The 21,919-nt window shown below is 60.3% G+C and overlaps 14 non-coding genes across 14 annotated transcripts; all 14 read left to right on the plus strand.

Annotated features, from left to right (window-relative positions):
* The first annotated feature begins 826 nt into the window (after positions 1-826).
* Positions 827-1,010, plus strand: LOC148808024 (U2 spliceosomal RNA). The gene has a single exon (XR_016088529.1). It is a non-coding gene; the product is annotated as a U2 spliceosomal RNA (small nuclear RNA).
* Positions 1,011-1,797: 787 nt separating this feature from the next.
* LOC148808025 (U2 spliceosomal RNA) lies at positions 1,798-1,988 on the plus strand. Its single transcript, XR_016088459.1, has one exon. It is a non-coding gene; the product is annotated as a U2 spliceosomal RNA (small nuclear RNA).
* A 785-nt stretch (positions 1,989-2,773) lies between these two features.
* Positions 2,774-2,964, plus strand: LOC148808026 (U2 spliceosomal RNA). The gene has a single exon (XR_016088460.1). It is a non-coding gene; the product is annotated as a U2 spliceosomal RNA (small nuclear RNA).
* Positions 2,965-6,000: 3,036 nt separating this feature from the next.
* LOC148808027 (U2 spliceosomal RNA) lies at positions 6,001-6,192 on the plus strand. Its single transcript, XR_016088535.1, has one exon. It is a non-coding gene; the product is annotated as a U2 spliceosomal RNA (small nuclear RNA).
* A 785-nt stretch (positions 6,193-6,977) lies between these two features.
* On the plus strand, positions 6,978-7,168 carry LOC148808028 (U2 spliceosomal RNA). The gene has a single exon (XR_016088461.1). It is a non-coding gene; the product is annotated as a U2 spliceosomal RNA (small nuclear RNA).
* Positions 7,169-7,957: 789 nt separating this feature from the next.
* On the plus strand, positions 7,958-8,148 carry LOC148808029 (U2 spliceosomal RNA). The gene has a single exon (XR_016088462.1). It is a non-coding gene; the product is annotated as a U2 spliceosomal RNA (small nuclear RNA).
* A 789-nt stretch (positions 8,149-8,937) lies between these two features.
* On the plus strand, positions 8,938-9,128 carry LOC148808030 (U2 spliceosomal RNA). Its single transcript, XR_016088463.1, has one exon. It is a non-coding gene; the product is annotated as a U2 spliceosomal RNA (small nuclear RNA).
* Positions 9,129-9,915: 787 nt separating this feature from the next.
* Positions 9,916-10,106, plus strand: LOC148808031 (U2 spliceosomal RNA). The gene has a single exon (XR_016088464.1). It is a non-coding gene; the product is annotated as a U2 spliceosomal RNA (small nuclear RNA).
* A 789-nt stretch (positions 10,107-10,895) lies between these two features.
* Positions 10,896-11,086, plus strand: LOC148808032 (U2 spliceosomal RNA). The gene has a single exon (XR_016088465.1). It is a non-coding gene; the product is annotated as a U2 spliceosomal RNA (small nuclear RNA).
* A 6,192-nt stretch (positions 11,087-17,278) lies between these two features.
* Positions 17,279-17,467, plus strand: LOC148808033 (U2 spliceosomal RNA). Its single transcript, XR_016088516.1, has one exon. It is a non-coding gene; the product is annotated as a U2 spliceosomal RNA (small nuclear RNA).
* A 787-nt stretch (positions 17,468-18,254) lies between these two features.
* On the plus strand, positions 18,255-18,445 carry LOC148808034 (U2 spliceosomal RNA). The gene has a single exon (XR_016088466.1). It is a non-coding gene; the product is annotated as a U2 spliceosomal RNA (small nuclear RNA).
* A 785-nt stretch (positions 18,446-19,230) lies between these two features.
* Positions 19,231-19,421, plus strand: LOC148808035 (U2 spliceosomal RNA). The gene has a single exon (XR_016088467.1). It is a non-coding gene; the product is annotated as a U2 spliceosomal RNA (small nuclear RNA).
* Positions 19,422-20,210: 789 nt separating this feature from the next.
* LOC148808036 (U2 spliceosomal RNA) lies at positions 20,211-20,401 on the plus strand. Its single transcript, XR_016088468.1, has one exon. It is a non-coding gene; the product is annotated as a U2 spliceosomal RNA (small nuclear RNA).
* A 787-nt stretch (positions 20,402-21,188) lies between these two features.
* Positions 21,189-21,379, plus strand: LOC148808037 (U2 spliceosomal RNA). Its single transcript, XR_016088470.1, has one exon. It is a non-coding gene; the product is annotated as a U2 spliceosomal RNA (small nuclear RNA).
* The last annotated feature ends 540 nt before the right edge of the window (positions 21,380-21,919 follow it).

Here is a 21,919-nt window from a genome sequence, read left to right on the forward strand (position 1 = left end):
TCATAGCGAGCCTGTGCACGGTCCTGCACGACAACCCGGCCCACCTGTGCAGCCGGTTTGTCAGTCTCTGGCTGGCGGCGAGCATGCGGCACCTGACGGTCTGGACCAACACGACCCCCAAAGCAGAGCGGCTCCCGCTGCACTACCGCCACGCAGTGCGGTGGCTGCGGGCACACCCGGGGATCAAGGAAGGGACGAACTGTTTGAATCACAGGACCATGTACAGGATGGTGAAGGCGGAAGAACGGCCGGCGATCCCGGGTGTGTCCCGGATCATCTGGCAGCGGGTCCAGCCGGAGGGGCTGGATAACAAGCTGAAGGACCTGAACTGGCTCTGCGTGTGGGGTCGGCTGACGGTCAGGGCCGTCATGCATGCGCACGGGCTCTCCAGACAGAGCCTGTGCCCGCGACACGGCTGCGCGGGCGAAGAGACGGTGGGTCACGTCTTCTGGGAGTGTGCCTTCGCCCAGAGGGTGTGGAGATCGTGCGGGACCCTCTTTGCACAGGTAAGCCCCGATTCCCCCATCACGCAAGCGTCCGTCCTGAAAGGGATCGCCGGCATCCGGGGCCGGAACCGGAAGTTCCTGCTGTGGCTACTGGTCAGCCTGGTCAAGGCCTTCATCTGGGATGCCCGGACAGACCTGGTGAAGCACGGCGTGGAGAAGCCTGCTTTTGGGATCCTGCGGAGGGTGAAGGAGGAGGTGGCCAGGAGGGTCCAGTGGGACATTCACAGATGGGGGTTTGCTGCAGCAAAAGAGCGCTGGAAGGATTTGTGCACGGGACATTAGGGGGGTGTTGGTGTGGGACTGTTTTATGATTTGTTAACGTACTTTTTTCTAATAAAAATATAAAAAAAATCTGTTCTTATCAGTTTAATATCTGATACGTCCCCCATCGGGGGACCACATATTAAACGGATTTTTGGAACAGGGAGCTGGATCAGGAGCTTGCTCCGTCCTCTCCACGCATCGGCCCGGTATTGCAGCGCCTCCGGGAACGGTGCACTACCTTCTCTCAGCGGTGAAAAGACAGACGTAGCTAGCAAGCAAGCGAGGTGGACCGGAGCTCCTTCCTCTCCGGTCTCGTCTCTCGTCCATCTGTGTGTCTCTGTGTCTCTCTCTCTCCCCCTCCCCGTTCCCGTGCTCCCTCCGTGCACTTTCCCGCGCCTCGACTCTCTCGGCAAGCAGGCCGGCCCCCTTTTCGGCTCCCGTGCGTTTTCCCTCCAAAAAACTTAGTTTTTTCCTCCTTTTTCCAGGGAGGCAGGCGTGGCTTGTGTGTGTGTGTGTGTGTGTGTGTGTGTGTGTGTGTGTGTGTGTGTGTGTGTGTCCCCGTCCTTGCAGGCGGGCCCCTTTCGACAGCCGGCCGTTTTCCCTCCAAAAAACTTAGTATATACACCTTTTCTTTCTTTTTTTCGGCAGGCAGGCAGGTGTGTGTGTGTCCCCGTCCCTCCCGAGAGAGCGCTGCCCCTTGCCTCTGCCCGCAGGTGCCGACGGTCCGCTTTCGCTTGCAGCTCACTCGGCACGGCTGCTGCTGGTGGGAGGGGCCTAAGCTAAGGAGGCCGGCCGGCTGGCGCCCCCCGCGGCTGCGGTCGTTGTCGGGCCGTTGACAGGAGATCAAAGAGCAGGGCCCCCGCCCGGGACTGGCGGGCAGGCAGGCGAGCAAGCAGGCAGGCAAGAGAGGGGGAGAGCGGAGTCCGGGCGGCCGGCAGCCGCGTGCGGACCGGGCTCCAGAGGCGTCGGCCTGCGCCGCTGCGCGCCAGCCGGACGCCCGCGCGCCCGCCCAAGGCCGGCGTCGGGCATCGCTTCTCGGCCTTTTGGCTAAGATCAAGTGTAGTATCTGTTCTTATCAGTTTAATATCTGATACGTCCCCCATCGGGGGACCACATATTAAACGGATTTTTGGAACAGGGAGCTGGATCAGGAGCTTGCTCCGTCCTCTCCACGCATCGGCCCGGTATTGCAGCGCCTCCGGGAACGGTGCACTACCTTCTCTCAGCGGTGAAAAGACAGACGTAGCTAGCAAGCAAGCGAGGTGGACCGGAGCTCCTTCCTCTCCGGTCTCGTCTCTCGTCCATCTGTGTGTCTCTGTGTCTCTCTCTCTCCCCCTCCCCGTTCCCGTGCTCCCTCCGTGCACTTTCCCGCGCCTCGACTCTCTCGGCAAGCAGGCCGGCCCCCTTTTCGGCTCCCGTGCGTTTTCCCTCCAAAAAACTTAGTTTTTTCCTCCTTTTTCCAGGGAGGCAGGCGTGGCTTGTGTGTGTGTGTGTGTGTGTGTGTGTGTGTGTGTGTGTGTGTGTGTGTGTGTCCCCGTCCTTGCAGGCGGGCCCCTTTCGACAGCCGGCCGTTTTCCCTCCAAAAAACTTAGTATATACACCTTTTCTTTCTTTTTTTCGGCAGGCAGGCAGGTGTGTGTGTGTCCCCGTCCCTCCCGAGAGAGCGCTGCCCCTTGCCTCTGCCCGCAGGTGCCGACGGTCCGCTTTCGCTTGCAGCTCACTCGGCACGGCTGCTGCTGGTGGGAGGGGCCTAAGCTAAGGAGGCCGGCCGGCTGGCGCCCCCCGCGGCTGCGGTCGTTGTCGGGCCGTTGACAGGAGATCAAAGAGCAGGGCCCCCGCCCGGGACTGGCGGGCAGGCAGGCGAGCAAGCAGGCAGGCAAGAGAGGGGGAGAGCGGAGTCCGGGCGGCCGGCAGCCGCGTGCGGACCGGGCTCCAGAGGCGTCGGCCTGCGCCGCTGCGCGCCAGCCGGACGCCCGCGCGCCCGCCCAAGGCCGGCGTCGGGCATCGCTTCTCGGCCTTTTGGCTAAGATCAAGTGTAGTATCTGTTCTTATCAGTTTAATATCTGATACGTCCCCCATCGGGGGACCACATATTAAACGGATTTTTGGAACAGGGAGCTGGATCAGGAGCTTGCTCCGTCCTCTCCACGCATCGGCCCGGTATTGCAGCGCCTCCGGGAACGGTGCACTACCTTCTCTCAGCGGTGAAAAGACAGACGTAGCTAGCAAGCAAGCGAGGTGGACCGGAGCTCCTTCCTCTCCGGTCTCGTCTCTCGTCCATCTGTGTGTCTCTGTGTCTCTCTCTCTCCCCCTCCCCGTTCCCGTGCTCCCTCCGTGCACTTTCCCGCGCCTCGACTCTCTCGGCAAGCAGGCCGGCCCCCTTTTCGGCTCCCGTGCGTTTTCCCTCCAAAAAACTTAGTTTTTTCCTCCTTTTTCCAGGGAGGCAGGCGTGGCTTGTGTGTGTGTGTGTGTGTGTGTGTGTGTGTGTGTGTGTGTGTGTGTGTGTCCCCGTCCTTGCAGGCGGGCCCCTTTCGACAGCCGGCCGTTTTCCCTCCAAAAAACTTAGTATATACACCTTTTCTTTCTTTTTTTCGGCAGGCAGGCAGGTGTGTGTGTGTCCCCGTCCCTCCCGAGAGAGCGCTGCCCCTTGCCTCTGCCCGCAGGTGCCGACGGTCCGCTTTCGCTTGCAGCTCACTCGGCACGGCTGCTGCTTGTGGGAGGGGCCTAAGCTAAGGAGGCCGGCCGGCTGGCGCCCCCCGCGGCTGCGGTCGTTGTCGGGCCGTTGACAGGAGATCAAAGAGCAGGGCCCCCGCCCGGGACTGGCGGGCAGGCAGGCGAGCAAGCAGGCAGGCAAGAGAGGGGGAGAGCGGAGTCCGGGCGGCCGGCAGCCGCGTGCGGACCGGGCTCCAGAGGCGTCGGCCTGCGCCGCTGCGCGCCAGCCGGACGCCCGCGCGCCCGCCCAAGGCCGGCGTCGGGCATCGCTTCTCGGCCTTTTGGCTAAGATCAAGGTTTAAGCCGGCAAGCCCGCAATTCCAAGATCTTAGTCCGGGGGGTCGGGAAGGCGAGGGGAGGAACGGAAGGACCTGAAGGAACGGAGTGCTGATGGTGGAGCCTGGAAGACTGGAGCGGTGGTGACGAGGATTTGCTGAGACGGTGGTCGGTGTTGGACAACGGCGGTTTTGCTTACCTGGAGGATCCGGAAGGAGCGCTGAGGATTTTGCTGGAACGATGGCTGGGCATCCCTGGGCGAGGAAGGAGCGGAGGAAGAACTCCCTTTCTTTTTCACTGAGGAGCCGCGACGGACCTGTGTGCTGGGATAGAGATAAGTTTAAAAAGTTTATGTTGATTCAATGTTTGGGGGTTAACTTGGCGGACGTTTTTTGCCTCCAGGATTATTGTGCCCGGGGAGTGTTCGAAGTGACTCTCGCATCAGAAGCTTTGTGCTTCGATGTGTGGAGAAAGGTTCAGGAGAAGAAGGATGAGGATCCGGTTAAGTTATTTCGTGTGGAGCCAATGTTTGCCGGGGAACTGACAGTCATGATGGTTCATGTGTTTGATTCATTTGTTCCAGAGAAGGACATTGAGGCATTTCTACAACAATTTGTGGATTTGCAAGGAGCAGGGAAAAGACAGTTGGATCCTGATGGTGTATGGAATGGGAAGCGGACTTACCTGATGAGACTGCGACTGGGGAAGACGGCCGAGGAGGGGGTGATACACCCCCCTGCATTCTTCGAGATCGGGACCCATAGGGGCTACCTGGTTTATCCTGGGCAGCCCCTTGCGTGTATGGTATGCGGGGAACGTGGACATTTTGCTTCACAGTGTACGTTGGTGTCCTGCAAGCGGTGTGGGAAGACAGGTCACGTGGCCAGGAATTGCCTGCAAGAGAAAAAGTGTTATCTGTGTGACGAGCCGGGACATGTTTATCAGTGTTGTATAAAGAATGTGAAGAAGAGTGTTAATGTAAATTGTGTGAGTAGGAATGTAAGAGACATGGAGAAAGAAGGGAGTGATGTGCAGGGAGGAATTTATGACTCTGAGGACATGGTAGTGTATGCGGACGGGTTTATTGACAGCGACGAAGAGAGACAGTATTCTGACTTTGTGAAATCATGTGAACTGGACTTAGAGAAGGAAGGGTACACGGGCATTTTGTTAGAGGGGCGGTTTCAGGGAGATAGTGGGATCGACAGTAGGACGAATGGTTTGGGGAGCGCGGAGAGAGATGTGTCAGGTGTTGAGGAGGGGTCAAACAGACTTAAGTTTCGTTGGGTGAATGGTGATGCTGGTGAAAGTGTATCAGGCTTGACTGTAGATGTGAAGGAGGAAGGGAATGAGAAGGGTGAGGTTAAGGTGGGACAGACAGTTAGGAAAAAAGGAAAAAAGAAAGGGAAGGGATGATGTAGATTTAAGGTATAGACGTTAGATGTTAGGTTTCTTTTTTGCATAAGGGGCGGGATTAGGGAATTAGGTGGCGAGTTTGGGTTATATGGCGGGTTTTCTTCGAATGTTTGGACGTGAATAATGTGGAATTGTGATACTGGGTTTGCTGTGTTTTTTGTTTTTTGTTATTAACTGACGTGAATTTGTATAAGTATAACGAAGTTATTGTATTGAATGTTATGTGAAATTGATTGTTGAAATACTTGTAAAAGGGATGGGCAATGTAAATAGGACAGAGGTTTTGGGGTTGGTTAGTGGGAAAATTTGATTTGTTTCACTAGGACGGGTTTTTGGATGTATATAGTAGAGTTACGGAAATGGATTGTACTGACAGTTTGGAAAAAAGGGTATCTGGGTTAATTTGCATAATGGGCGGGATTATGGAGATGAGTGGAGGTTTTGGGGTATGTGATGGGATGGGAATAGGTTTGGTTGCGATTTGATTTGTTTGTGCAATTTTGTTGATATGAATGGGATTTGTTGGTAGTTTACTGAAGATTCTGTTAGCTGATTATGGGATGGAACTTTTGGGTTGAAATGTTATGTTTAACAGATGTACTGATTCTGTATTAGCCTAGGCGTGTGTGCTGTGCTATAGGGTTGGATGACAAAGGCTGCGTATTTGGGTTTGTGAATTAATGGTTGATATGACCTTGTTTGTCAATATGAATAAGGTATTTAGTTGGTTGTGATTTGTTTCCTTCTATGTTTTATTAGAAAACAGTACTTTGTGCTTATAAGTATGGTTGAAAATAAGGTAAAGGAAAATAATGGAATTTAATGAACTGTTTTTCAATAAAAAAAAAAAAAAAAAAAAAAAAAATCTGTTCTTATCAGTTTAATATCTGATACGTCCCCCATCGGGGGACCACATATTAAACGGATTTTTGGAACAGGGAGCTGGATCAGGAGCTTGCTCCGTCCTCTCCACGCATCGGCCCGGTATTGCAGCGCCTCCGGGAACGGTGCACTACCTTCTCTCAGCGGTGAAAAGACAGACGTAGCTAGCAAGCAAGCGAGGTGGACCGGAGCTCCTTCCTCTCCGGTCTCGTCTCTCGTCCATCTGTGTGTCTCTGTGTCTCTCTCTCTCCCCCTCCCCGTTCCCGTGCTCCCTCCGTGCACTTTCCCGCGCCTCGACTCTCTCGGCAAGCAGGCCGGCCCCCTTTTCGGCTCCCGTGCGTTTTCCCTCCAAAAAACTTAGTTTTTTCCTCCTTTTTCCAGGGAGGCAGGCGTGGCTTGTGTGTGTGTGTGTGTGTGTGTGTGTGTGTGTGTGTGTGTGTGTGTGTGTGTCCCCGTCCTTGCAGGCGGGCCCCTTTCGACAGCCGGCCGTTTTCCCTCCAAAAAACTTAGTATATACACCTTTTCTTTCTTTTTTTCGGCAGGCAGGCAGGTGTGTGTGTGTCCCCGTCCCTCCCGAGAGAGCGCTGCCCCTTGCCTCTGCCCGCAGGTGCCGACGGTCCGCTTTCGCTTGCAGCTCACTCGGCACGGCTGCTGCTGGTGGGAGGGGCCTAAGCTAAGGAGGCCGGCCGGCTGGCGCCCCCCGCGGCTGCGGTCGTTGTCGGGCCGTTGACAGGAGATCAAAGAGCAGGGCCCCCGCCCGGGACTGGCGGGCAGGCAGGCGAGCAAGCAGGCAGGCAAGAGAGGGGGAGAGCGGAGTCCGGGCGGCCGGCAGCCGCGTGCGGACCGGGCTCCAGAGGCGTCGGCCTGCGCCGCTGCGCGCCAGCCGGACGCCCGCGCGCCCGCCCAAGGCCGGCGTCGGGCATCGCTTCTCGGCCTTTTGGCTAAGATCAAGTGTAGTATCTGTTCTTATCAGTTTAATATCTGATACGTCCCCCATCGGGGGACCACATATTAAACGGATTTTTGGAACAGGGAGCTGGATCAGGAGCTTGCTCCGTCCTCTCCACGCATCGGCCCGGTATTGCAGCGCCTCCGGGAACGGTGCACTACCTTCTCTCAGCGGTGAAAAGACAGACGTAGCTAGCAAGCAAGCGAGGTGGACCGGAGCTCCTTCCTCTCCGGTCTCGTCTCTCGTCCATCTGTGTGTCTCTGTGTCTCTCTCTCTCCCCCTCCCCGTTCCCGTGCTCCCTCCGTGCACTTTCCCGCGCCTCGACTCTCTCGGCAAGCAGGCCGGCCCCCTTTTCGGCTCCCGTGCGTTTTCCCTCCAAAAAACTTAGTTTTTTCCTCCTTTTTCCAGAGAGGCAGGCGTGGCTTGTGTGTGTGTGTGTGTGTGTGTGTGTGTGTGTGTGTGTGTGTGTGTGTGTGTGTGTCCCCGTCCTTGCAGGCGGGCCCCTTTCGACAGCCGGCCGTTTTCCCTCCAAAAAACTTAGTATATACACCTTTTCTTTCTTTTTTTCGGCAGGCAGGCAGGTGTGTGTGTGTCCCCGTCCCTCCCGAGAGAGCGCTGCCCCTTGCCTCTGCCCGCAGGTGCCGACGGTCCGCTTTCGCTTGCAGCTCACTCGGCACGGCTGCTGCTGGTGGGAGGGGCCTAAGCTAAGGAGGCCGGCCGGCTGGCGCCCCCCGCGGCTGCGGTCGTTGTCGGGCCGTTGACAGGAGATCAAAGAGCAGGGCCCCCGCCCGGGACTGGCGGGCAGGCAGGCGAGCAAGCAGGCAGGCAAGAGAGGGGGAGAGCGGAGTCCGGGCGGCCGGCAGCCGCGTGCGGACCGGGCTCCAGAGGCGTCGGCCTGCGCCGCTGCGCGCCAGCCGGACGCCCGCGCGCCCGCCCAAGGCCGGCGTCGGGCATCGCTTCTCGGCCTTTTGGCTAAGATCAAGTGTAGTATCTGTTCTTATCAGTTTAATATCTGATACGTCCCCCATCGGGGGACCACATATTAAACGGATTTTTGGAACAGGGAGCTGGATCAGGAGCTTGCTCCGTCCTCTCCACGCATCGGCCCGGTATTGCAGCGCCTCCGGGAACGGTGCACTACCTTCTCTCAGCGGTGAAAAGACAGACGTAGCTAGCAAGCAAGCGAGGTGGACCGGAGCTCCTTCCTCTCCGGTCTCGTCTCTCGTCCATCTGTGTGTCTCTGTGTCTCTCTCTCTCCCCCTCCCCGTTCCCGTGCTCCCTCCGTGCACTTTCCCGCGCCTCGACTCTCTCGGCAAGCAGGCCGGCCCCCTTTTCGGCTCCCGTGCGTTTTCCCTCCAAAAAACTTAGTTTTTTCCTCCTTTTTCCAGGGAGGCAGGCGTGGCTTGTGTGTGTGTGTGTGTGTGTGTGTGTGTGTGTGTGTGTGTGTGTGTGTGTGTGTGTCCCCGTCCTTGCAGGCGGGCCCCTTTCGACAGCCGGCCGTTTTCCCTCCAAAAAACTTAGTATATACACCTTTTCTTTCTTTTTTTCGGCAGGCAGGCAGGTGTGTGTGTGTCCCCGTCCCTCCCGAGAGAGCGCTGCCCCTTGCCTCTGCCCGCAGGTGCCGACGGTCCGCTTTCGCTTGCAGCTCACTCGGCACGGCTGCTGCTGGTGGGAGGGGCCTAAGCTAAGGAGGCCGGCCGGCTGGCGCCCCCCGCGGCTGCGGTCGTTGTCGGGCCGTTGACAGGAGATCAAAGAGCAGGGCCCCCGCCCGGGACTGGCGGGCAGGCAGGCGAGCAAGCAGGCAGGCAAGAGAGGGGGAGAGCGGAGTCCGGGCGGCCGGCAGCCGCGTGCGGACCGGGCTCCAGAGGCGTCGGCCTGCGCCGCTGCGCGCCAGCCGGACGCCCGCGCGCCCGCCCAAGGCCGGCGTCGGGCATCGCTTCTCGGCCTTTTGGCTAAGATCAAGTGTAGTATCTGTTCTTATCAGTTTAATATCTGATACGTCCCCCATCGGGGGACCACATATTAAACGGATTTTTGGAACAGGGAGCTGGATCAGGAGCTTGCTCCGTCCTCTCCACGCATCGGCCCGGTATTGCAGCGCCTCCGGGAACGGTGCACTACCTTCTCTCAGCGGTGAAAAGACAGACGTAGCTAGCAAGCAAGCGAGGTGGACCGGAGCTCCTTCCTCTCCGGTCTCGTCTCTCGTCCATCTGTGTGTCTCTGTGTCTCTCTCTCTCCCCCTCCCCGTTCCCGTGCTCCCTCCGTGCACTTTCCCGCGCCTCGACTCTCTCGGCAAGCAGGCCGGCCCCCTTTTCGGCTCCCGTGCGTTTTCCCTCCAAAAAACTTAGTTTTTTCCTCCTTTTTCCAGAGAGGCAGGCGTGGCTTGTGTGTGTGTGTGTGTGTGTGTGTGTGTGTGTGTGTGTGTGTGTGTGTGTGTGTCCCCGTCCTTGCAGGCGGGCCCCTTTCGACAGCCGGCCGTTTTCCCTCCAAAAAACTTAGTATATACACCTTTTCTTTCTTTTTTTCGGCAGGCAGGCAGGTGTGTGTGTGTCCCCGTCCCTCCCGAGAGAGCGCTGCCCCTTGCCTCTGCCCGCAGGTGCCGACGGTCCGCTTTCGCTTGCAGCTCACTCGGCACGGCTGCTGCTGGTGGGAGGGGCCTAAGCTAAGGAGGCCGGCCGGCTGGCGCCCCCCGCGGCTGCGGTCGTTGTCGGGCCGTTGACAGGAGATCAAAGAGCAGGGCCCCCGCCCGGGACTGGCGGGCAGGCAGGCGAGCAAGCAGGCAGGCAAGAGAGGGGGAGAGCGGAGTCCGGGCGGCCGGCAGCCGCGTGCGGACCGGGCTCCAGAGGCGTCGGCCTGCGCCGCTGCGCGCCAGCCGGACGCCCGCGCGCCCGCCCAAGGCCGGCGTCGGGCATCGCTTCTCGGCCTTTTGGCTAAGATCAAGTGTAGTATCTGTTCTTATCAGTTTAATATCTGATACGTCCCCCATCGGGGGACCACATATTAAACGGATTTTTGGAACAGGGAGCTGGATCAGGAGCTTGCTCCGTCCTCTCCACGCATCGGCCCGGTATTGCAGCGCCTCCGGGAACGGTGCACTACCTTCTCTCAGCGGTGAAAAGACAGACGTAGCTAGCAAGCAAGCGAGGTGGACCGGAGCTCCTTCCTCTCCGGTCTCGTCTCTCGTCCATCTGTGTGTCTCTGTGTCTCTCTCTCTCCCCCTCCCCGTTCCCGTGCTCCCTCCGTGCACTTTCCCGCGCCTCGACTCTCTCGGCAAGCAGGCCGGCCCCCTTTTCGGCTCCCGTGCGTTTTCCCTCCAAAAAACTTAGTTTTTTCCTCCTTTTTCCAGGGAGGCAGGCGTGGCTTGTGTGTGTGTGTGTGTGTGTGTGTGTGTGTGTGTGTGTGTGTGTGTGTGTGTGTGTCCCCGTCCTTGCAGGCGGGCCCCTTTCGACAGCCGGCCGTTTTCCCTCCAAAAAACTTAGTATATACACCTTTTCTTTCTTTTTTTCGGCAGGCAGGCAGGTGTGTGTGTGTCCCCGTCCCTCCCGAGAGAGCGCTGCCCCTTGCCTCTGCCCGCAGGTGCCGACGGTCCGCTTTCGCTTGCAGCTCACTCGGCACGGCTGCTGCTGGTGGGAGGGGCCTAAGCTAAGGAGGCCGGCCGGCTGGCGCCCCCCGCGGCTGCGGTCGTTGTCGGGCCGTTGACAGGAGATCAAAGAGCAGGGCCCCCGCCCGGGACTGGCGGGCAGGCAGGCGAGCAAGCAGGCAGGCAAGAGAGGGGGAGAGCGGAGTCCGGGCGGCCGGCAGCCGCGTGCGGACCGGGCTCCAGAGGCGTCGGCCTGCGCCGCTGCGCGCCAGCCGGACGCCCGCGCGCCCGCCCAAGGCCGGCGTCGGGCATCGCTTCTCGGCCTTTTGGCTAAGATCAAGTGTAGTATCTGTTCTTATCAGTTTAATATCTGATACGTCCCCCATCGGGGGACCACATATTAAACGGATTTTTGGAACAGGGAGCTGGATCAGGAGCTTGCTCCGTCCTCTCCACGCATCGGCCCGGTATTGCAGCGCCTCCGGGAACGGTGCACTACCTTCTCTCAGCGGTGAAAAGACAGACGTAGCTAGCAAGCAAGCGAGGTGGACCGGAGCTCCTTCCTCTCCGGTCTCGTCTCTCGTCCATCTGTGTGTCTCTGTGTCTCTCTCTCTCCCCCTCCCCGTTCCCGTGCTCCCTCCGTGCACTTTCCCGCGCCTCGACTCTCTCGGCAAGCAGGCCGGCCCCCTTTTCGGCTCCCGTGCGTTTTCCCTCCAAAAAACTTAGTTTTTTCCTCCTTTTTCCAGGGAGGCAGGCGTGGCTTGTGTGTGTGTGTGTGTGTGTGTGTGTGTGTGTGTGTGTGTGTGTGTGTGTGTGTGTGTCCCCGTCCTTGCAGGCGGGCCCCTTTCGACAGCCGGCCGTTTTCCCTCCAAAAAACTTAGTATATACACCTTTTCTTTCTTTTTTTCGGCAGGCAGGCAGGTGTGTGTGTGTCCCCGTCCCTCCCGAGAGAGCGCTGCCCCTTGCCTCTGCCCGCAGGTGCCGACGGTCCGCTTTCGCTTGCAGCTCACTCGGCACGGCTGCTGCTGGTGGGAGGGGCCTAAGCTAAGGAGGCCGGCCGGCTGGCGCCCCCCGCGGCTGCGGTCGTTGTCGGGCCGTTGACAGGAGATCAAAGAGCAGGGCCCCCGCCCGGGACTGGCGGGCAGGCAGGCGAGCAAGCAGGCAGGCAAGAGAGGGGGAGAGCGGAGTCCGGGCGGCCGGCAGCCGCGTGCGGACCGGGCTCCAGAGGCGTCGGCCTGCGCCGCTGCGCGCCAGCCGGACGCCCGCGCGCCCGCCCAAGGCCGGCGTCGGGCATCGCTTCTCGGCCTTTTGGCTGCGATCCTTAGTACGTGGCAGGCCCGCGGCTGAGGTAACACCAAAAGACCGGGGAGAGAAGACCGGAGAGGACACCGCCTGGAGGAGACTACGCTGCTGGATTTGCCGGATTTGGACTTTGGATTGGCTTGGACTGCGCTTCGGATTTTCGTTTCCTGGATTGGACGCTTGGACACCAGAAGACTTCGGTTTTGGTGAGAAGGCTGCTTCGGCAGCCGCAAAGGCTGCGGAACGATGGCTGCGGATCCCGGGGCGGCGAGGACGGCTGAGGAGGGTCCCAAGATCCGGAAGACCATCCGCTTCATCTGGAAGCCGGATGGAGAGATGCCGGGGAGGGACGTCTTCGAAGAGGAGATCCTTTTTGGGATCCTGGGTTTGGACGTGGCGGATATCAAGTGCTTGCAGGGGAATCGGGCGCAGCGCTATATGGATCTCTCGTTCGTGGAGGAGAAAGGACATCGCAGTGCTTCCGAGAAGATCATGAAGGCTAAGGAAAGTGGCAGGCTGGAGAATTACGTGTGTCTGGGGCTCCAGAGCAACAATGAAAGGTCAGTGATTCTGCACATGTTTGACCCCTTTGTTCCCGATAGTGACGTCACGACCTTCCTCCGTCGTTACGTCAACGTGTTGGACCCCCCTCGTATCATCATGGACCCCTATAAGGTCTGGACCGGGAAGAGGCAGTATCACGTTGAGCTGAGGCCAGACGACAGAAGTAAGGACGGTTTCGCCCACCCGCCTGCCACTTTCGCCATTGGTCCAGGTAGGGGGTACTTGTTCTACGGGAATCAGCCGCCGTTCTGTCGGAAGTGTCGGGAGTCCGGGCACCGGGAGGCCGAGTGCAACGCGGCGGAGTGTGGGAAGTGCCACCGGCGGGGTCATCAGGCCCGGAACTGCCCCGTTAAAGAGTGTTCCTTGTGTGGCAACACTGGCCATTTGTATCGCAACTGCCTCCTTAGGAACGCCGAGTATGCCAGAGCTGTCCATGACGGATCCGGCCTGGCGGTGGGAGAAACGGAGTCGGACGGCAGTGAGGCTGGGGACACCGAGGACGAACATCAGGATGGTGGTGGAGCGGTCCCTGGGGGAGCCGGGAAGGATGCCGGATGGACGGTGGTGGTGCGGCCGAGACGGAAAGGGAAGGGGAAGGGGAGGCAGCATGAGGAGGACGGCGACGATCCGCAGGAGGGACCATCTCGGGTCGAAGACGGGGTGGTCGGGAGCTGGGCGGATGTGGTGAAGGCCCCCCCCGCCCGAGCAGACGCAGGACCAACCGCAGCGCGGGGGGCAGGTGAGGAGGAGGAGGAGATGCACCACATGCCCGTGTTGAGGAAGAAGCCTAGGAAGCGGTCGCAGGCTGGCAAGGGACAGATGGAGACGGGCGACAAGAAGAAGAAGACATCCAGGGAGTACTACGGGGAGGCGGAGTTCGTCCCGGAGACGGTAGCAGCTCTGGTGACGGCGCCAGAGCAGGAGGTGATGGCAGACCGGGAGGTGATGGCAGACCAGGAGGAGATGGAGGAGGGGGCAGCGCCAGCGTCAACGCAGGACGGCCAGGAGCTGGGGGACACCGCAGGCTCCCTCCCCCCTGGGCAGGGAGACAGAATCATGGCACGGGGCCCCTTCTCTGTGGCGCAGTGCCTTTCAGGTGAGGGGAGCCCTGTGGTGACGTGCCAGGTCGACACCCCGGACCGCGAGTACTCGCGCCGGCCTGACCCTGACCCGGGCTCCAGCCCCAACCCCTCTCCCGACCCCCCTCCCCCCGACCCCGACCCCGACCCCCACCCTGACCGGGGCCCCGACCCCGGCCTCGGTCCCAGCCCCGGATTTGTTCTCGATCCCGGGCCCGACCCCGTCTCTGACATGGAGGTGGGCGTGAGCCCAGTCCCTTCGGTCACCTACATCGAGGGGACAGACACCGACAGTTCGGTCAGTGCAGCAGGGGCAGAGCATCCACTCAGCTCTAGCTCCAGCGACGGTATGGAGAGTGACAGCCCCCCGGAGCAGCCATGACCTTCACAGTGGCCACGGCTAATGTGAGGGGTCTGCGGAACCGGGAGAAACGAGCTGGAGTTTTCCGATATTTGTCCCAAAGGCTTTTGGATATTTGCTTTTTGCAGGAGACCCATCTGAAAGACCACGACGATGTGCTCGCTTACCAGAAGGAGTGGACAAAGGGGCCCTCGTGGTGGAGCGTTGGGGGGGTGAACTCCTCTGGCGTGGGCATCCTGTGTGGTTCCCCAGGGTTTGCGGCACAGGTGGTCAGCTCTGTGGTCCCCGGGCGCCTGCTGGTGGTCGACGGGACCCGGCACGGGGTGCGGACCCGGCTGATCGGTGTGTATGTCCCGGCGGACCGGCGGCAGCAGGGCTCCTTCCTGAAAGATCTGGAGCCCCTGCTGTACACAAACAGAGAGCTGATCATCGGCGGGGATTTTAACATCGACCTGGGGGACTCACAAGGTGAGGGTGCCCATGGGTTACGGTCTCTGATTGCAGATTTTGGCCTGCGGGACGGATTTCAGAATGTCGCACATCACACCTGGGACAACGGAAGGGGGACCTTCAGGCGGCTGGATTATGTCTTCACTTCGGCGAACTGGACGACCCTAAGCAGGCAAGCGACCCCTACTTGGTTTTCCGACCATCACATGCTGACGGCTTCCTTTGGTGTTGAGGACCCTCGTTTCCAGGCCGGATACTGGAAGCTGAACAGGCAAGTCCTGCAGGAGGCGAGATACCAGAGGAAGATCGCTACAGTGCTGAGGGCATGTGCGGAGAGGAGGGACGCCTTCAGTTCGGCGGTGCACTGGTGGGAGTCCTGTAAGCGCACCATCGCGGTGGTGACGAAGAAGTACTGCAGGATCCGCCGCAGCTTGGAGGACCGCCAGTGCACCAAGCTCCAGGAGGAGCTCGAGGCACTGTATGCGCAGCTGAACCAAGGGGGCGCTTACGAGGGGGAGAAGATCGCCCACATCAAGAGCCTGCTTAGGGGTAAGTGGCTGCAGTGGGCTAAGGACTTTCTTTTCAGGCTCCGTGGAGTCTGGAGGGAGAATGACGAAAGCTGCTCGTCCCAGTTCTTCGGCGCCGTGAGGAGGCAACAAGAGCGAGGCTTCTTTGACGGCGTTCGGAGGACGGACGGGTCTGTAGCCACTTCCATACCCGGGATGTTGGAGTGTGCCACAGAATATTACAGCACCCTGTTTGCTGAGAAGGAGACCGACGCCGGTATCAGGAGCAGGCTCCTGGACGGAGTGGAGCCGGCGGTAGACGACCCCGCTGCTCTGGGCGGGGCAGTGTCAGGGGCAGAGATCCGATCTGCCCTGATGGGGATGAAGAAGGGCACTGTCCCTGGCATAGACGGTCTACCGACCGAGTTTTACCTCACCTTTTTTGACCAGCTGGAGCCGCTCTTGGTGCAGGTATTCAACGAGGTGCTGGATCGTGATGGGCTCGGTGCCACCATGAAGATCGGTGTCATCTCCCTCGTCCATAAGGGAGGTGACAAGGCAGACCTGGGGAATTGGCGGCCAATCCAGCTCCTGTGCACTGACTATAAGATCTTGGCCAGGGTGCTGGGCGGCCGCCTGAGAACAGTGATGCCGGCCTTGGTGCAGGCTGACCAGACGTGTGGTGTGGCAGGCCGCAAGATCAGCTGGACCCTGCAGCTGATCCGCGACGTCATCGCGTGGGTGGAAGATAGAGGCCTGCCGCTCCTGCTGGTGAGCCTCGACCAGACCAAGGCCTTTGACCGGGTCCATCACGAGATTCTGTGGGCACTCCTGAAGAGGAAGGGTCTGCCGGACGGGTTTGTCAGGTGGGTCCGGACCTTGTACAACGGGGTGGCATCCCGGGTATGCGTCAACGGAGCGTTGGGCGGGCATATTCCAGTGCGGTGTGGTGTGCGACAGGGCTGTCCTCTCTCGCCCCTGCTGTATGTGCTTTTCCTAGAGATCCTCCTGGACCAGCTCAGGAGGGATCCGGGAGTGGATGGGATCCTGGTGCCAGGTGGAGGAGGGCAGATGGCGAAGATCGCGGCATATGCAGACGACGTCACGCTCTTCCTGGGCTCTGAAGGCGGCCTGGGGAGGGCGCTCAGCATTGTCGAGGATTTCTCAAGAGGTACCGGCGCCCGACTGAACAGGGCCAAGAGCTTAGTGAAGGTCTTCGGGACCTGGCCGAGCGAGCCGCGGGACTTTGGCGGTCTGTCACGGACGACTGGGCCGCTGAAGATCCTGGGGGTAAGCTTTCACTCCACAGATCCTGGAGGTGTCAACTGGGAGGCCGGGTTCCGGAAAGTCAACCGGAAGCTAGGCCTGTGGCAGCAACGATCGCTAACCTGGATCGGGAAGGCGCTGGTACTGAAGGCGGAAGTCCTGCCTCTGCTTCTCCACCTGGCGGTAGTGTACCCCCTGCCGGTCCGGAAGCGGAGAGATCTGGTGAGGAGCATCTTCAACTTCGTCTGGGGTCACACCTACGAACGGGTGAAGAGGTGTGATATGTACAGACCCCTGGCCGATGGGGGTCGGGGGATCTTGGACTTCCCGGCGAAGTTGGACTGCGCCTTCATAGCGAGCCTGTGCACGGTCCTGCACGACAACCCGGCCCACCTGTGCAGCCGGTTTGTCAGTCTCTGGCTGGCGGCGAGCATGCGGCACCTGACGGTCTGGACCAACACGACCCCCAAAGCAGAGCGGCTCCCGCTGCACTACCGCCACGCACTGCGGTGGCTGCGGGCACACCCGGGGATCAAGGAAGGGACGAACTGTTTGAATCACAGGACCATGTACAGGATGGTGAAGGCGGAAGAACGGCCGGCGATCCCGGGTGTGTCCCGGATCATCTGGCAGCGGGTCCAGCCGGAGGGGCTGGATAACAAGCTGAAGGACCTGAACTGGCTCTGCGTGTGGGGTCGGCTGACGGTCAGGGCCGTCATGCATGCGCACGGGCTCTCCAGACAGAGCCTGTGCCCGCGACACGGCTGCGCGGGCGAAGAGACGGTGGGTCACGTCTTCTGGGAGTGTGCCTTCGCCCAGAGGGTGTGGAGATCGTGCGGGACCCTCTTTGCACAGGTAAGCCCCGATTCCCCCATCACGCAAGCGTCTGTCCTGAGAGGGATCGCCGGCATCCGGGGCCGGAACCGGAAATTCCTGCTGTGGCTACTGGTCAGCCTGGTCAAGGCCTTCATCTGGGATGCCCGGACAGACCTGGTGAAGCACGGCGTGGAGAAGCCTGCTTTTGGGATCCTGCGGAGGGTGAAGGAGGAGGTGGCCAGGAGGGTCCAGTGGGACATTCATAGATGGGGGTTTGCCGCAGCAAAAGAGCGCTGGAAGGATTTGTGCACGGGACATTAGGGGGGTGTTGGTGTGGGACTGTTTTATGATTTGTTAACGAACTTTTTTCTAATAAAAATATAAATCTGTTCTTATCAGTTTAATATCTGATACGTCCCCCATCGGGGGACCACATATTAAACGGATTTTTGGAACAGGGAGCTGGATCAGGAGCTTGCTCCGTCCTCTCCACGCATCGGCCCGGTATTGCAGCGCCTCCGGGAACGGTGCACTACCTTCTCTCAGCGGTGAAAAGACAGACGTAGCTAGCAAGCAAGCGAGGTGGACCGGAGCTCCTTCCTCTCCGGTCTCGTCTCTCGTCCATCTGTGTGTCTCTGTGTCTCTCTCTCTCCCCCTCCCCGTTCCCGTGCTCCCTCCGTGCACTTTCCCGCGCCTCGACTCTCTCGGCAAGCAGGCCGGCCCCCTTTTCGGCTCCCGTGCGTTTTCCCTCCAAAAAACTTAGTTTTTTCCTCCTTTTTCCAGAGAGGCAGGCGTGGCTTGTGTGTGTGTGTGTGTGTGTGTGTGTGTGTGTGTGTGTGTGTGTGTGTGTGTGTCCCCGTCCTTGCAGGCGGGCCCCTTTCGACAGCCGGCCGTTTTCCCTCCAAAAAACTTAGTATATACACCTTTTCTTTCTTTTTTTCGGCAGGCAGGCAGGTGTGTGTGTGTCCCCGTCCCTCCCGAGAGAGCGCTGCCCCTTGCCTCTGCCCGCAGGTGCCGACGGTCCGCTTTCGCTTGCAGCTCACTCGGCACGGCTGCTGCTGGTGGGAGGGGCCTAAGCTAAGGAGGCCGGCCGGCTGGCGCCCCCCGCGGCTGCGGTCGTTGTCGGGCCGTTGACAGGAGATCAAAGAGCAGGGCCCCCGCCCGGGACTGGCGGGCAGGCAGGCGAGCAAGCAGGCAGGCAAGAGAGGGGGAGAGCGGAGTCCGGGCGGCCGGCAGCCGCGTGCGGACCGGGCTCCAGAGGCGTCGGCCTGCGCCGCTGCGCGCCAGCCGGACGCCCGCGCGCCCGCCCAAGGCCGGCGTCGGGCATCGCTTCTCGGCCTTTTGGCTAAGATCAAGTGTAGTATCTGTTCTTATCAGTTTAATATCTGATACGTCCCCCATCGGGGGACCACATATTAAACGGATTTTTGGAACAGGGAGCTGGATCAGGAGCTTGCTCCGTCCTCTCCACGCATCGGCCCGGTATTGCAGCGCCTCCGGGAACGGTGCACTACCTTCTCTCAGCGGTGAAAAGACAGACGTAGCTAGCAAGCAAGCGAGGTGGACCGGAGCTCCTTCCTCTCCGGTCTCGTCTCTCGTCCATCTGTGTGTCTCTGTGTCTCTCTCTCTCCCCCTCCCCGTTCCCGTGCTCCCTCCGTGCACTTTCCCGCGCCTCGACTCTCTCGGCAAGCAGGCCGGCCCCCTTTTCGGCTCCCGTGCGTTTTCCCTCCAAAAAACTTAGTTTTTTCCTCCTTTTTCCAGGGAGGCAGGCGTGGCTTGTGTGTGTGTGTGTGTGTGTGTGTGTGTGTGTGTGTGTGTGTGTGTGTGTGTCCCCGTCCTTGCAGGCGGGCCCCTTTCGACAGCCGGCCGTTTTCCCTCCAAAAAACTTAGTATATACACCTTTTCTTTCTTTTTTTCGGCAGGCAGGCAGGTGTGTGTGTGTCCCCGTCCCTCCCGAGAGAGCGCTGCCCCTTGCCTCTGCCCGCAGGTGCCGACGGTCCGCTTTCGCTTGCAGCTCACTCGGCACGGCTGCTGCTGGTGGGAGGGGCCTAAGCTAAGGAGGCCGGCCGGCTGGCGCCCCCCGCGGCTGCGGTCGTTGTCGGGCCGTTGACAGGAGATCAAAGAGCAGGGCCCCCGCCCGGGACTGGCGGGCAGGCAGGCGAGCAAGCAGGCAGGCAAGAGAGGGGGAGAGCGGAGTCCGGGCGGCCGGCAGCCGCGTGCGGACCGGGCTCCAGAGGCGTCGGCCTGCGCCGCTGCGCGCCAGCCGGACGCCCGCGCGCCCGCCCAAGGCCGGCGTCGGGCATCGCTTCTCGGCCTTTTGGCTAAGATCAAGTGTAGTATCTGTTCTTATCAGTTTAATATCTGATACGTCCCCCATCGGGGGACCACATATTAAACGGATTTTTGGAACAGGGAGCTGGATCAGGAGCTTGCTCCGTCCTCTCCACGCATCGGCCCGGTATTGCAGCGCCTCCGGGAACGGTGCACTACCTTCTCTCAGCGGTGAAAAGACAGACGTAGCTAGCAAGCAAGCGAGGTGGACCGGAGCTCCTTCCTCTCCGGTCTCGTCTCTCGTCCATCTGTGTGTCTCTGTGTCTCTCTCTCTCCCCCTCCCCGTTCCCGTGCTCCCTCCGTGCACTTTCCCGCGCCTCGACTCTCTCGGCAAGCAGGCCGGCCCCCTTTTCGGCTCCCGTGCGTTTTCCCTCCAAAAAACTTAGTTTTTTCCTCCTTTTTCCAGGGAGGCAGGCGTGGCTTGTGTGTGTGTGTGTGTGTGTGTGTGTGTGTGTGTGTGTGTGTGTGTGTGTGTGTGTCCCCGTCCTTGCAGGCGGGCCCCTTTCGACAGCCGGCCGTTTTCCCTCCAAAAAACTTAGTATATACACCTTTTCTTTCTTTTTTTCGGCAGGCAGGCAGGTGTGTGTGTGTCCCCGTCCCTCCCGAGAGAGCGCTGCCCCTTGCCTCTGCCCGCAGGTGCCGACGGTCCGCTTTCGCTTGCAGCTCACTCGGCACGGCTGCTGCTGGTGGGAGGGGCCTAAGCTAAGGAGGCCGGCCGGCTGGCGCCCCCCGCGGCTGCGGTCGTTGTCGGGCCGTTGACAGGAGATCAAAGAGCAGGGCCCCCGCCCGGGACTGGCGGGCAGGCAGGCGAGCAAGCAGGCAGGCAAGAGAGGGGGAGAGCGGAGTCCGGGCGGCCGGCAGCCGCGTGCGGACCGGGCTCCAGAGGCGTCGGCCTGCGCCGCTGCGCGCCAGCCGGACGCCCGCGCGCCCGCCCAAGGCCGGCGTCGGGCATCGCTTCTCGGCCTTTTGGCTAAGATCAAGTGTAGTATCTGTTCTTATCAGTTTAATATCTGATACGTCCCCCATCGGGGGACCACATATTAAACGGATTTTTGGAACAGGGAGCTGGATCAGGAGCTTGCTCCGTCCTCTCCACGCATCGGCCCGGTATTGCAGCGCCTCCGGGAACGGTGCACTACCTTCTCTCAGCGGTGAAAAGACAGACGTAGCTAGCAAGCAAGCGAGGTGGACCGGAGCTCCTTCCTCTCCGGTCTCGTCTCTCGTCCATCTGTGTGTCTCTGTGTCTCTCTCTCTCCCCCTCCCCGTTCCCGTGCTCCCTCCGTGCACTTTCCCGCGCCTCGACTCTCTCGGCAAGCAGGCCGGCCCCCTTTTCGGCTCCCGTGCGTTTTCCCTCCAAAAAACTTAGTTTTTTCCTCCTTTTTCCAGGGAGGCAGGCGTGGCTTGTGTGTGTGTGTGTGTGTGTGTGTGTGTGTGTGTGTGTGTGTGTGTGTGTGTGTCCCCGTCCTTGCAGGCGGGCCCCTTTCGACAGCCGGCCGTTTTCCCTCCAAAAAACTTAGTATATACACCTTTTCTTTCTTTTTTTCGGCAGGCAGGCAGGTGTGTGTGTGTCCCCGTCCCTCCCGAGAGAGCGCTGCCCCTTGCCTCTGCCCGCAGGTGCCGACGGTCCGCTTTCGCTTGCAGCTCACTCGGCACGGCTGCTGCTGGTGGGAGGGGCCTAAGCTAAGGAGGCCGGCCGGCTGGCGCCCCCCGCGGCTGCGGTCGTTGTCGGGCCGTTGACAGGAGATCAAAGAGCAGGGCCCCCGCCCGGGACTGGCGGGCAGGCAGGCGAGCAAGCAGGCAGGCAAGAGAGGGGGAGAGCGGAGTCCGGGCGGCCGGCAGCCGCGTGCGGACCGGGCTCCAGAGGCGTCGGCCTGCGCCGCTGCGCGCCAGCCGGACGCCCGCGCGCCCGCCCAAGGCCGGCGTCGGGCATCGCTTCTCGGCCTTTTGGCTAAGATCAAGTGTAGTATCTGTTCTTATCAGTTTAATATCTGATACGTCCCCCATCGGGGGACCACATATTAAACGGATTTTTGGAACAGGGAGCTGGATCAGGAGCTTGCTCCGTCCTCTCCACGCATCGGCCCGGTATTGCAGCGCCTCCGGGAACGGTGCACTACCTTCTCTCAGCGGTGAAAAGACAGACGTAGCTAGCAAGCAAGCGAGGTGGACCGGAGCTCCTTCCTCTCCGGTCTCGTCTCTCGTCCATCTGTGTGTCTCTGTGTCTCTCTCTCTCCCCCTCCCCGTTCCCGTGCTCCCTCCGTGCACTTTCCCGCGCCTCGACTCTCTCGGCAAGCAGGCCGGCCCCCTTTTCGGCTCCCGTGCGTTTTCCCTCCAAAAAACTTAGTTTTTTCCTCCTTTTTCCAGAGAGGCAGGCGTGGCTTGTGTGTGTGTGTGTGTGTGTGTGTGTGTGTGTGTGTGTGTGTGTGTGTGTGTCCCCGTCCTTGCAGGCGGGCCCCTTTCGACAGCCGGCCGTTTTCCCTCCAAAAAACTTAGTATATACACCTTTTCTTTCTTTTTTTCGGCAGGCAGGCAGGTGTGTGTGTGTCCCCGTCCCTCCCGAGAGAGCGCTGCCCCTTGCCTCTGCCCGCAGGTGCCGACGGTCCGCTTTCGCTTGCAGCTCACTCGGCACGGCTGCTGCTGGTGGGAGGGGCCTAAGCTA

The sequence above is a fragment of the Atractosteus spatula genome, unplaced genomic scaffold (genome assembly GCF_055471065.1).
Source record: "Atractosteus spatula isolate fAtrSpa1 unplaced genomic scaffold, fAtrSpa1.hap1 Scaffold_25, whole genome shotgun sequence".
Taxonomy (NCBI): domain Eukaryota; kingdom Metazoa; phylum Chordata; class Actinopteri; order Semionotiformes; family Lepisosteidae; genus Atractosteus; species Atractosteus spatula.